Source organism: Lipotes vexillifer, unplaced genomic scaffold (assembly GCF_000442215.2).
Source record: "Lipotes vexillifer unplaced genomic scaffold, Lipotes_vexillifer_v1.1 scaffold443, whole genome shotgun sequence".
Classification (NCBI taxonomy): Eukaryota; Metazoa; Chordata; class Mammalia; order Artiodactyla; family Lipotidae; genus Lipotes; species Lipotes vexillifer.
Genome location: NW_006779163.1, coordinates 134376 through 146370, shown reverse-complemented (window position 1 = coordinate 146370; position 11995 = coordinate 134376).

The following is an 11995-nucleotide window of genomic DNA, read 5'->3' as shown; positions in this document are numbered from 1 at the left end:
AAGTCTGAGTTGAAAAAATAATCTATAAGGCTGGATGATCACACATATTTAAAAAAAATCAACACCCTGCAAATATCACCTACAGAGCAGACGTGCTATTAGACATGTTTTTCCCTTTGTGATCCTGGCTCCACCTGGCTGGCTGTATGGTCTTGGGCAAGCGACCAAAACTCTCTGCGCCCGTTTCCTCGTTTGTAAAATGGGAATAATCACAGCCCAACCTCAGGCGGTTATGATCATGGTTGGCCAAAGCTGTGAGATCAGGACTTCCCTGGTGGCACAGTGGTTAAGAATCAGCCAGCCAATGCAGGGGACACAGGTTCGAGCCCTGGTACGGGAAGATCCCACATGCCACCGAGCAACTAAGACCATGCGCCACGGCTACTGAGCCTGCGCTCTAGAGCCCACGAGCCACAACTACTGAAGCCCGTGCACCTACAGCCCATGCTCCACAAAAAGAGAAGCCACCACAATGAGAAGCCCGCACACCACAACAAACAGGAGCCCCCACTCGCCACTACTGGAGAAAGCCCACGTGCAGCAACAAAGACCCAATGCAGCCAAAAATAAATAAATAAAATTAATTTATTAAAAAATAAATAAGTAAATAACATACAAAGGAATTCCCATAACGTTATCAGCTGATTTTTCAACAGAAACTCTGCAGGCCAGAAGGGAGTGGCAGGATATACTTAAAGTGATGAAAGAGAAAAACCTACAACCAAGATTACCCAGCAAGGATCTCATTCAGATTCAAGGGAGAAATCAAAAGCTTTTCAGACAAGCAAAAGCTAAAAGAATTCAGCACCACCGAACCAGCTTTACAACAAATGCTAAAGAAACTTCTCTAGGCGGGAAACACAAGAGAAGAAAAAGATCTACAAAAACAAAGTGAAAACAATTAAGAAAATGGTCATAGGAACATACATATCAATAATAACCTTGAGTGTAAATGGATTAAATGCCCCAACCAAAAGATACAGACTGGCTGAATGGATACAAAAACAAGACCCAAATATATGCTGTCTACAAGAGACCCACTTCAGACTTAGCGACACATACAGACTGAAGGTGAAGGGATGGAAAAGGATATTCCTTGCAAATGGAAATCAAAAGAAAGCTGGGGAAGCAATACTCATATCCAATAAAATAGACTTTAAAATAAAGAATGTTACAAGAGATAAGGAGGGACACTACATAATGATCAAAAGATCAATCCAAGAAGAAGATATAACAACTATAAATGTTTATGCACCCAACACAGGAGCACCTCAATACATAAGGCAAATGCTAACAACCATGAAAGCAGAAATCAACAGTAACACAATAATAGTAGGGGACTTTAACACGCCACTTACACCAATGGACAGATCATCCAAACAGAAAATAAATACGGAAACACAAGCTTTAAATGACACAACAGACCAGTTAGATTTAACTGATATTTATAGAACATTCTACCCAAAAGTGGCAGAATACACTTTCTTCTCAAGTGCACATGGAACATTCTCCAGGATAGATCACATCTTGGGTCACAAATCAAGCCTCAGAAAATTTAAGAAAACTGAAATCGTATCAAGCATCTTTCCTGACCACAACCCTATGAGATTGGAAATCAATTACAGGAAAAAAAAACTGTAAAAAACACAAATACATGGAGACTAAACAGTGTGCTACTAAATAACCAAGAGATCACTGAAGAAATCAAAGAAGAAATTTAAAAAACATGGAAACAAATGACAATGAAAACATGACGACCCAAAACCTATGGGACACAGCAAAACCAGTTCTAAGAGAGAAGTCTATAGCAATTCAATCTCACCTCAAAAAACAAGAAAAATCTCAAATAAACAATCTAACCCTACACATAAAACAACTAGAGAAGGAAGAACAAAGAAAACCCAAAGTCAGTAGAAGGAAAGAAATCATAAAAATCAGAGGAGAAAGAAATGAAATAGAAACAAACAAAACAAGAGCAAAGATCAATAAAACTAAAAGCTGGTTCTTTGAGAAGGTAAACAAAATTGATAAACCCTTAGCCAGACTCATCAAGAAAAAAAGGGAGAGGATGCAAATCAATAAAATTAGAAATGAAAAAGGAGAAATCACAATTGATACTGCAGAAATACAAAGGATTATAAGAGACTACTACAAAGAACTATATGCCAATAAAATGGACAACCACAAAGAAATGGACAAATTCTCAGAAAGGTACAATTTTCTGAGACTGAACCAGGAAGGATTAGAAAATATATCTTAAAAAATATAAATATTTTTGATAAAAAATATACCTATCACAAAAAATGAAATTTTAACTGTAATTAAAAATCTTCCACCAAACAAAGGTCCAGGACCAGATGGCTTCAGAGGTAAATTCTATCAAACATTTAGAGTAGAGCTAACACCTAATCATTCTCAAACTCTTCCAAAAAATTACAGGAGAGAAACACTCCCAAATTCATTCTATGAAGCCACCTTCACCCTGATACCAAAACTAGGAAAACATATCACAAAAAAAGAAAATTAGAGACCAATTATCACTGATGAATATAGATGCAAAAATCCTGAACAAAATACTAGCAAACAGAATCCAACAACACATTAAAACGATCATAAACTATGGTTAAGTGGGATTTATCCCAGAGATGCAAAGATTCTTCAATATACGCAAATCAATTGATGTGATACACCACATTAACAAATTAAGGAATAAAAACCATATGATAATCTCAACAGATGCAGAAAAGGTTTTTGACAAAATTCAACACCCATTTATGATAAAAACTCTCCAGAAAATGGGTACAGAGGAACCCTACCTCAACATAATAAAGGCCATATATGACAGACCCACAGCAAGCATCATACTCAATGATGAAAAACTGAAAGCATTTCCTCTAAGATCAGGAACAAGACAAGGATGTCCACTCTCACCACTCTTATTCAACAAATTTCGGAAGTCCTAGCCATGGCAATCAGAGAAGAGAAAGAAATAAAAGGAACAGAAATTGGAAAAGAAGAAGTAAAAGTGTCACTCTTGGCAGATGACATGATACTATACACAGAAAATCCTAAAGATGCCACCAGAAAACTACTAGAAATAATCAATGAATTTGGTAAGGTTGCAAGATACAAAATTAATGCACAGAAATCTCTGGCATGCCTATACACCAAAAACGAAAAATCAGAAAGAGAAATTAAGGAAACAATCCCATTTACCATCTCAACAAAAAGAGTAAAATACCTCAGAATAAACCTGCCTAAAGAGGAGAAAGATTTGTACTCAGAAAACTATAAAACACTGATGAAAAAAATCAAAGGTGACATAAACAGATGGAGAAATATACCATGTTCTTGGATTGAAAGAATCAATATTGTGAAAATGACTATACTACCCAAAGCAATCTACAGATTCAATGCAATCCCTATCAAACTACCAATGGCATTCTTCACAGAATTAGAATGCCATTACAATTCGTATGGAAATACAAAAGACCCCGAATAGCCAAAGCAATATTGAGAAAGAAAAACAGAGTTGGAAGAATCAGGCTCCCCAACTTCAAACTATATCACAAAGCTACAGTAATCAAGACAGTATGGTACGGGCACAAAAACAGAAATACAGATCAATGGTACAGGACAGAATGCCCAGAGATAAACCCACGCACATATGGGCACCTAATTTACGACAAAGGAGGCAAGAACATACAATGGAGAAAAGACAGCCTCTTCAAAAAGTGGTGCAGAGAAAATTGGACAGCTACATGTAAAAGAATGAATACACTCCCTACCACCAAACACAAAAATAAACTCCAAATGGATTAAAGACCTAAATGTAAGGCCAGACACTATAAAACTCTTAGAGGAAAACATAGGAAAAACACTCTTTGACATAAATCACAGCAAGATCACTTTTGGCCCACCCACCTCCTAGAGAAACGGAAATAAAAACAAAAATAAACAAATGGGACTTAATTAAACTTAAAAGCTTTTACACAGCAAAGGAAACCATAAACAAGACCAAGAAACCTTCAGAATGGGAGAAAATATTTGCAAATGAAATAACAGACAAAGGATTAATCTCCAAATATACAAACAGCTCATGGAGCTCAATAATCAAAAAAACAAACAGTCCAATTAAAAAATGGATGGAAGACCTAAATAGACATTTCACCAAGGAAGACATACAGATGGCCAAGAGGCACATGAAAAGACGCTCAACATCACTAATTATTAGAGAAATGCAAATCAAAACTACAATGAGGTATCACGTCACGCCGGTCAGAATGGCTATTAACAAAACATTTAGAAACAATAAATGCTGGAAAAGGTTTGATGAAAAGGGAACCCTCCTGCACTGTCGGTGGGAACGTAAATTGATACAACCACTATGAAAAACAGTACGGAGGTTCTTTAAAAAACTAAAAATCGAACTACCATATGACCCAGCAATCCCACTACTCGGCATATATCCTGAGAAAACTATGATTCAAAAAGAGACATGTACCACAATGTTCACTGCAGCTCTATTTATAATAGCCAGGACATGGAAGCAACCTAAGTGTCCAGCGACAGATGAATGGATAAAGAAGATGTGGCACATAGATACAGTGCAATATTACTCAGCTATAAAAAGAAACGAAATTGAGATATTTGTAGTGAGGTAGATGGACCTAAAGTCTGTCACAGAGTGAAGTAAGTCATTAAGAGAAAAAATACTGTATTCTAACGTGTATATATGGAATCTAAAAAAAAAAAAATGGTACTGATGAACCTAGTTGCATGGCAGGAATAAAGAGGTAGACATAGAGAATGTACTTGAGGACACGGGGTGGGAGAGGGAAGCTGGGGCAAAGTGAGAGTAGCATTGACATATTATATACACTACCAAATGTAAAACAGTTAGCTAGTGGGAAGCAGCAGCAAAGCACAGGGAGATCAGCTCGGTGCTCTGTGACCACCTAGAGGGGTGGGATAGGCAGGGCGGGAGGGAGGCTCAAGAGGGAGGGGATATAGGGACATATGTATGCATATGGCTGATTCACTTTGGTATACAACAGAAACTAACATGGTATTGTAAAGCGATTATACTCCAAAAAGGATCTATTTATAAAAACAAAAGATAAAAAAAAAATAAACTCCAGGTACCAAAAAAAAAAAAAAAAAAAAAAAAAAAAAAAAAACCCCAGGGACCAAAAAAAAAAAAAAAGAAAAGTGAACAATTCGGTGGCATGTGGGACACTCACAATATTGTGAGACCACCACCTTTATCTAGTTCTAAAACATTTCCATCATCCCAAAAGACACCCCACACCCATTAGCGGTTATTCCCCATCCCCTATCCCTCAGCCCCTGGCAACCACTAATGCGCTTTCTCTGTGGATTTGCCTATTTCGAACATTTCGTGTAAACGAGATCATCCAGTACATGGTCTTTGGGGTCTGGCTGTTTTCACTCAGCATATAATGTTTTAAAATTTCATCTGGGGCTTCCCTGGTGGTGCAGTGGTTGAGAGTCCGCCTGCCGATGCAGGGGACGCGGGTTCGTGCCCCGGTCCGGGAAGATCCCACATGCCGCGGAGCAGCTGGGCTCGTGAGCCAGGGCCGCTGAGCCTGCGTGTCCGGAGCCTGTTCTCTGCAACGGGAGGGGCCACAGCAGTGAGAGGCCCGTGTACTGGGGAAAAAAAAAAAAAAAAAAAAAAAAAAAAAATTTCATCTGCATGGTAGCACCATCAGTACTTTGTTCCTTTTTATGGGTGAATAATATTTACGGTATATGGAGATACTGTCTTTGGTTTATCCATTCACCTGCTGATGGACATTTGGGGCTGTTTCTACCCTTTGGGTGTTGTGAACAGTGCTGCTGTGAACATATGTGTACATGTGCTTGTCTGAGTCCCTGCTTTCAAATTTGGGGGCGGCAGGTACTATACCTAGGAATGGAGTTGCTGGGTTGTATAATCTGAGGTTCACTTTTTGAGGAATTGTCAAACTATTTTCTGTTTTACATTCCCAGCAGGAAAGCATGAGGGTTCCAATTTCTCCATATCCTCTCTGACATTCTTGCTATTTTTCCATCTTTTTAATCCAGCCATTCTGGCAGGGGTGCCCATCTGCCCCAAACAGGAAGCCTCCAGCAGAGGGCTCCTTGGACAGGAGCTGTAGTGCACTTGCAAAGGCTGCTGGAAACGGGTGCTTGTGCAGCCCAGTTTGGGGCTATCACTCACGGGCCACCTGATCTAAATGGTTCCAATTCTCAAGTTTTTCAGCAGCGTAAGAGCCAAGAAGGAAAACTTCCAGCCCTGGGCTCAAGGTCCAGCCTGCGTGAGGCTTTCTTCATGTGTAAGATACAGCAAGGGGCACCACCTGGTGCCTGGTCCCCTCCAGGGGGCACAGCCCAAGCAGCCATGCCAAGGCAGGCCCGTCTTGTTTGTCAACTTTTCTAAGAGCCCCAAGAAACAACCTGATCACGTAGGACTGGATGAGGAGATGAGCCATCATCATTCGATTTTTAAATACCTGCCACTTCCAGAAGAGAGTAGGAAAGAGGGCCAAGCAAAGGCAGAAAGAAGGTACGAACATCACTGACGCTGCAGTTAATTTAATATATTCTGCCAACTGCAAAGCCGTGCTCTTAGTATTAAGTGTCTGAAAGCAACGCCTAAGAGAAATCACAATAGAAAATAGGTCGATGCCCCCTGGCTAAAGACAAGCAGGAGTATGCGTGTGGTCAGAGCTGCATTTCCAACCCAAGGCAGCGAGGAAGCATGGGGTCTCGGTGAGAGTGTGAAGGGGGATGCTTTCTTGGAAGGCTCAAAGAAGGGGTTGGTGCCATTCAGTGACTGGGTAGCTTAATCCTTTTCATCGAGGATGCAGGAGGAAGGGAGAAGGGCTAGGGTAATAATTAAGAAGGATGCTGCACTGTTCTGATGACCAGAAAGCAGGCTGCAGGTTATTTTGGGACCCCGCACAGTGACCTGATCTGTCTACACAGCATGATTTTGCTTTCACTTGGTTCCACCCCCGCTTTACTTCCATTAGCGATAAATCACGATAGCTTTAGTCAAAAGTATTTTTAGATTCATACCCTTCCAACCAGAGAAACTCAAGATTCTCTCAAAATCCGTGTTAATTTATCAAGTCACCAAAAGACCTGTCACACAACTCTCCCTGCGTCCCTACCTTGTTATCCCGCTGAAATCCTGGAAATGGCAAATGAATTAAAATGCACCCTAGTGAAATCTATTTCGTTCTCAGGGTCTTCCTAGCAAAGATCACCACGTTTCTTCACTTCACCTAGAAAACCTTAAGGTTTGTGACATGAGAAGGCCCCCGACTCACCTAAACTCTGGAAGAGATGACGGCCTTTTGAACACCTGGGGGGAAAGGTTTTTGAAATGTCAGCACAGCTTCATATCAGAGCTGGACCCTCCAGGCCAGCTGACAGCCATGCCCACCCACGTGGGCTCCCAAGGCCGACCTGGCGGATGCGTGTGGTCCCCTCGGAACGTCAGACACCAGTCTCTGTGGACAGTTCCCTTCTGCCCATTGTCTGGCTCAGAGGACCCTCATGTCCACCTCTGCACCCCTCACCATCTACTCAGCCTCAGGTTCCAAGATGACCCGGCATTCTTGACTTTCCTAGAACCGGCTGCTGCCTTAACTGACATGGACACAGGTCCCTCCTTACTCTCTGCTTGCGCTGCACCCACACCTGCATGCCTGACTCACCCACCGTAGAGTCTGAATGCCATTAAAGAGACTGCCGCACGGCCACCTGGCCAGCACCCGTGTCAGCCTGGCACACGCAGGCACGGGGACGTGCCGGTCCAACGGCCGCGTTGTTCCTCACCCACCCTTCGGGTGGACGGCCTGTTCTCTCACCACCTCGTGAGATTCCCGTGTGCCAACTCCAGGAGGTCGGCCTTGCCTGGGTCCCTCACATTCGGGCCCCATAGGACTCACTCCCAGACCCCAGGCACTCAGGGCCCCTTGGATCAGTGCCACTCACTCCACCACCCGTGACCAGTCCCCTGCCCACCTCTGTACCCCATGGCCCACCAGGGAGAGCTGACAGCAAGGACAGGGGCTCCATCTAAATGCCGCACCTCAAACTCCCCACATCCTGGGAAAACATCCTTCCTTCTCAAAACCAAGGAATCGCTCTACCGGGGGATACCAGCCTCTTTTAGGGGGACGTCTGGGGCTAAAAGGCTGCCAACATGAACATGCCTCTCCTCACACATTCCCAGATGTTCCATGACTGAGCAGTCAGTGCGACCAGGGGCAGTGCCACTGAGAGGTCATGGGGTCTGCCCCCTCCAGCACACTGGCCTTCCTGACATTAGCACATGCATCTAACTCCTTCAACAGATAACTAACTCAGTGTCTCCTAGGCCAGGCCCCATCAGAGAGAAAGCAGACAGAAGCCTCAGAAAGGCCCAGGGCCTGCAGGAGCATCCCGTTCAGCAAATGCTGCGGGGATCGGCAGGGATGGGGCGAGAGTAGAAAATGTCCCAAAGGACATGTTATGGCTGGGTTTTCCGGCACGCACGTGTGGTTCACCCGGGAAGCAGGGACAGTGCACACAAAGGTGCAGGGTGAAACTGACATCATACAGGCGAGGTCTGGTGTGCGGAGGTGGCCAGAGGGGTCTACAGAGCAAGGTGGCCTCGTCTGCCTCCACCCAGCCCATCCCAGCCCATCCCAGCCCCCTCCTCTGTCCCACCGGAAACAGGCTCCCCCACTGTTGTCTGGAAACAGCAGCCTGGCCTCCTCAGAGTCCAAATGCCTGCGAGAAAGGACCAGAGCTGGGCGAGGCACCCACAGGGAGGACCGGAGGGCAGAAATGCACAGAAGAGGTGCGGCCCATCGGCATACGGTAGGCTCAGGGCGGCACCTGGAAGAGATGCCAGGGAAGGCCCAGAAGCAGGGCAGCTGGCAACACTGGTTTTTCTTCTAGGAGGGAGAACTGCTACACCCTCAAGCAGGGGCCACAGGCCTGGAGTCAACAAAAGGTGGAAGGAAGGGCAGCCTCTCAGACCATGCCCCAGGCCCACCATTCTCGGTGTCCGCAGGGCACTGGTAAGAGGACACATCTTTAGACAGCTCCAAGGACAGCCCGCTCCTGTTAAAGAGCTCCACACGGCAGGATGAAGTGATGGAAGTGGTACAACGTTCCCAGGTTCATCCAGCCTGGACTCCATCGTTTTATCAGGCCTGAAATCTCTGTAATCAACTTTGGGGAGGAACTGAAGGCCTTTGATGCGTCCTTACTTCTCCCCAGATGCATATTCCTGAACTTTCTTTCAGTCCCTGGCAATGGTTTTCTCACGGGACTGTCCTGGGTGCACCTCGATATGTGCCACAGGCTTTTTTTTTTTCCGGGCAAGCTGTGCATAAAACAACCCAACGCTGGCCTGAGTCTCCTGCAGGTTTACGTATATCACATTCTCTTTCAAGAGGACGCGCCTCAGTGTTCCTTTAAGATTGCTAACCCCAGTGGTTCTCAACTGGGGGCAGTTCTGTCTGCCGGGGGACAGCTGGCAATGATGTCTGGTTGTCACAACCAGGGAGAGGGTGCTGCTGGCATCTAGAGGATAACAACCAGGGGTGCTGCTAAATACCCTACAACGCACAGGACAGCCCCCCCCCCGCTCACCGAACAAAGAGTCCCTGGCCCCAAATGTCAGTAGGACTGAGAATGAGAAACTGGCTTCCAAAGATGCAGAGCCGTGGGGCAGAGCGGGAGGGTGGGCACTGAAGTGCGCTGGTATCCAGGTGGTGTAAGCAAAGATGCACAGATCCGAGTTCAAGCTCTGACACTGGTCGGTGTTAGGACTAAGGGCAAGTTATGAAGCCTTTTCCAACCCTAGTAAAGGCAAAGTGCCACTAACCCTGTAATGAAGGGGAAAGGATTAAATGAGGCAGCATAGGGCATTTATCAATATTTCGGCTTTCTGGAGGCCAGAGGAGGAGACACATGAGCCCAAGGCAACAGAAGGTTTCTTGCCTTGGAACAAAACAGCCCGCTTGGAAGGAACAAACTCCCCAGGGCTAGGGAGGGAGCCAGGAGCTGTTTTTCTGCAGAATGGGCCGCAGTTCCTGCTGGCATCCTAGCATGGCTCAGGCACCTCTTTTCAGAGCCTCTCTGAGGACTCCTGTCCTCGAGAGACACCCTGGACTCCCCGCCTCCAAGGGGCCACTGTCCTGGGAGCAGCAATCTGGCCCTCAGTACACCCCTTCTGGGAAGACTCCCAGCCCCTCATCTGCTTCAAGCTTTGTTTACATCCCAGAACCTTCTGCGAAGGGTCAGCTTGAGCCTGGGCCAGCCGCCAGCTGTGCAGAGTCCCTGCTAGCCAGAAGATGACCTGTCCCGCTCCTGCCCTATGCTGGCTTCCCTCCCTCCAGGGAGTCCCAGTGGCTCATCTGCAGGGTGTCAGCCTAGGAGCACTTTCTTCTCTCCCCTCTGCCCTGAATTTAACCATCAGCTCCACTCTCCGGGGACAAAGTGAGTAGGCTGTGGTCATTAGAGAGACCGCCCCAGCCCGGCACACACTCCAGTACAAACCCCCTGCCCTCGCCTCCTCCCGCCGACGCTCCCCAGTTCTTCCTGCGTCTCTACAGCTCTCTCTCGCTTTCCCTTCTGACAGCGGGCCTCCAACCCTGAGAACCCTCGGGTACGAATCTGCCGGAACCCTCTGATCTCAACCACACGGCAAGCAGAATGTGAGGAGTGATTCTGTGCTCCAACTGACCACGTGGGGAGACTCTTTCCTTCCTCGCAGCTGTCCCCCCACCACTCCCCACCCCACCGCAGGGCAGAGAGGCACGGGCTGCCAGGGAGGGGCAGGGCCAAGGTCCACTCTGGCACCATTCGGCCCCAGGACCAGGGTCATCGCCGCCAACCCTAAGCTGGCCAGGCTGCTCCCTCCAGGCCTCCCGACCAACGACCTTCCCCCTCCCACACCCCCACCCTTCCGCTCACCGAGGTCCTCGCCCTCCGCCCCGGAGTCGACCCCGACCTGCCTTTCCGGTTGCAGTCCACAGGTGTTCCTCTAGAGCAGCCCACCCCGTTGCCAGGCGACGGCGCTGACGGACGGCTACATGCCCCAATCGCAGAAGCGGAAGTCCAGGGGGCGGAGACTTATAAAGAATTCAGCCAATGGATATGCACCTCATGGGGAGCGGGCCGGCGCAGGAGGGTGAGGGCGGAGCCGCGGGCGGGGCCAGATGCAGGAAGGAAGGAGGTGGGATTCCTGGGGCGCCGCCCGTGGGAGGAGCTGGAAAAGATGCTGGAGGCGGAACTGGGAAAGAAAGTGGCTGAGGATTCCTGGGAGGAGCCAGGGAGGAGCACCTGAGGAGGGAGGGAGGGAGGGAGGGAGGGAGGGAGGGCTTGTCTGGCCTCGGGTAAAGTAGCTAGGCCTTGGGAGCACGGGGTGTGGCCGGGATGAGGACGGAGCTGGGAGAGAAAGCGGGCCTAAGGGAGACCCAGCGAGAGACGAGAGAGGCAGGTAACCCAGCCGCGGGACCCTGCACTACTGAGGCCTCCATGGATTAAGACCCAGGCAACCCTCCTCTGGCACCCTTCTCCCTCCTCCTCCCCCAAGTAATCTGGGCGCAGCCTCGCATCCCAGGGCCCAGGCTCCTACCTACCCCCAACCCCTGCTTCTGCCCCTCCTTAGCCCAGCCCCTCTCTCTTCCTGAGAGCCCTCACTTCTGCCTTGGTTCTCTGACCCCCAGTCCTTTCCAGTGGCATTTCAACGTGCTTAAATCTGTCCAGTCTTGATAAATAAACTCACCGAGACCCTCAGGCCTTCTCCAGCTTCTGCCACCCCATCCCCAACCCCTCGACCCCAGCTTCACTCCAAAATGTCTCAGGACTGTTGTCCGGACTTATAAACCTTCCATTCGTTCCCCCAAACCACTGAAACCTGGCCCCAGGGGCTCTGTCACTAAATCCACCGGGCACTTTCAGTCCTTACATGCAGGGTTCACAG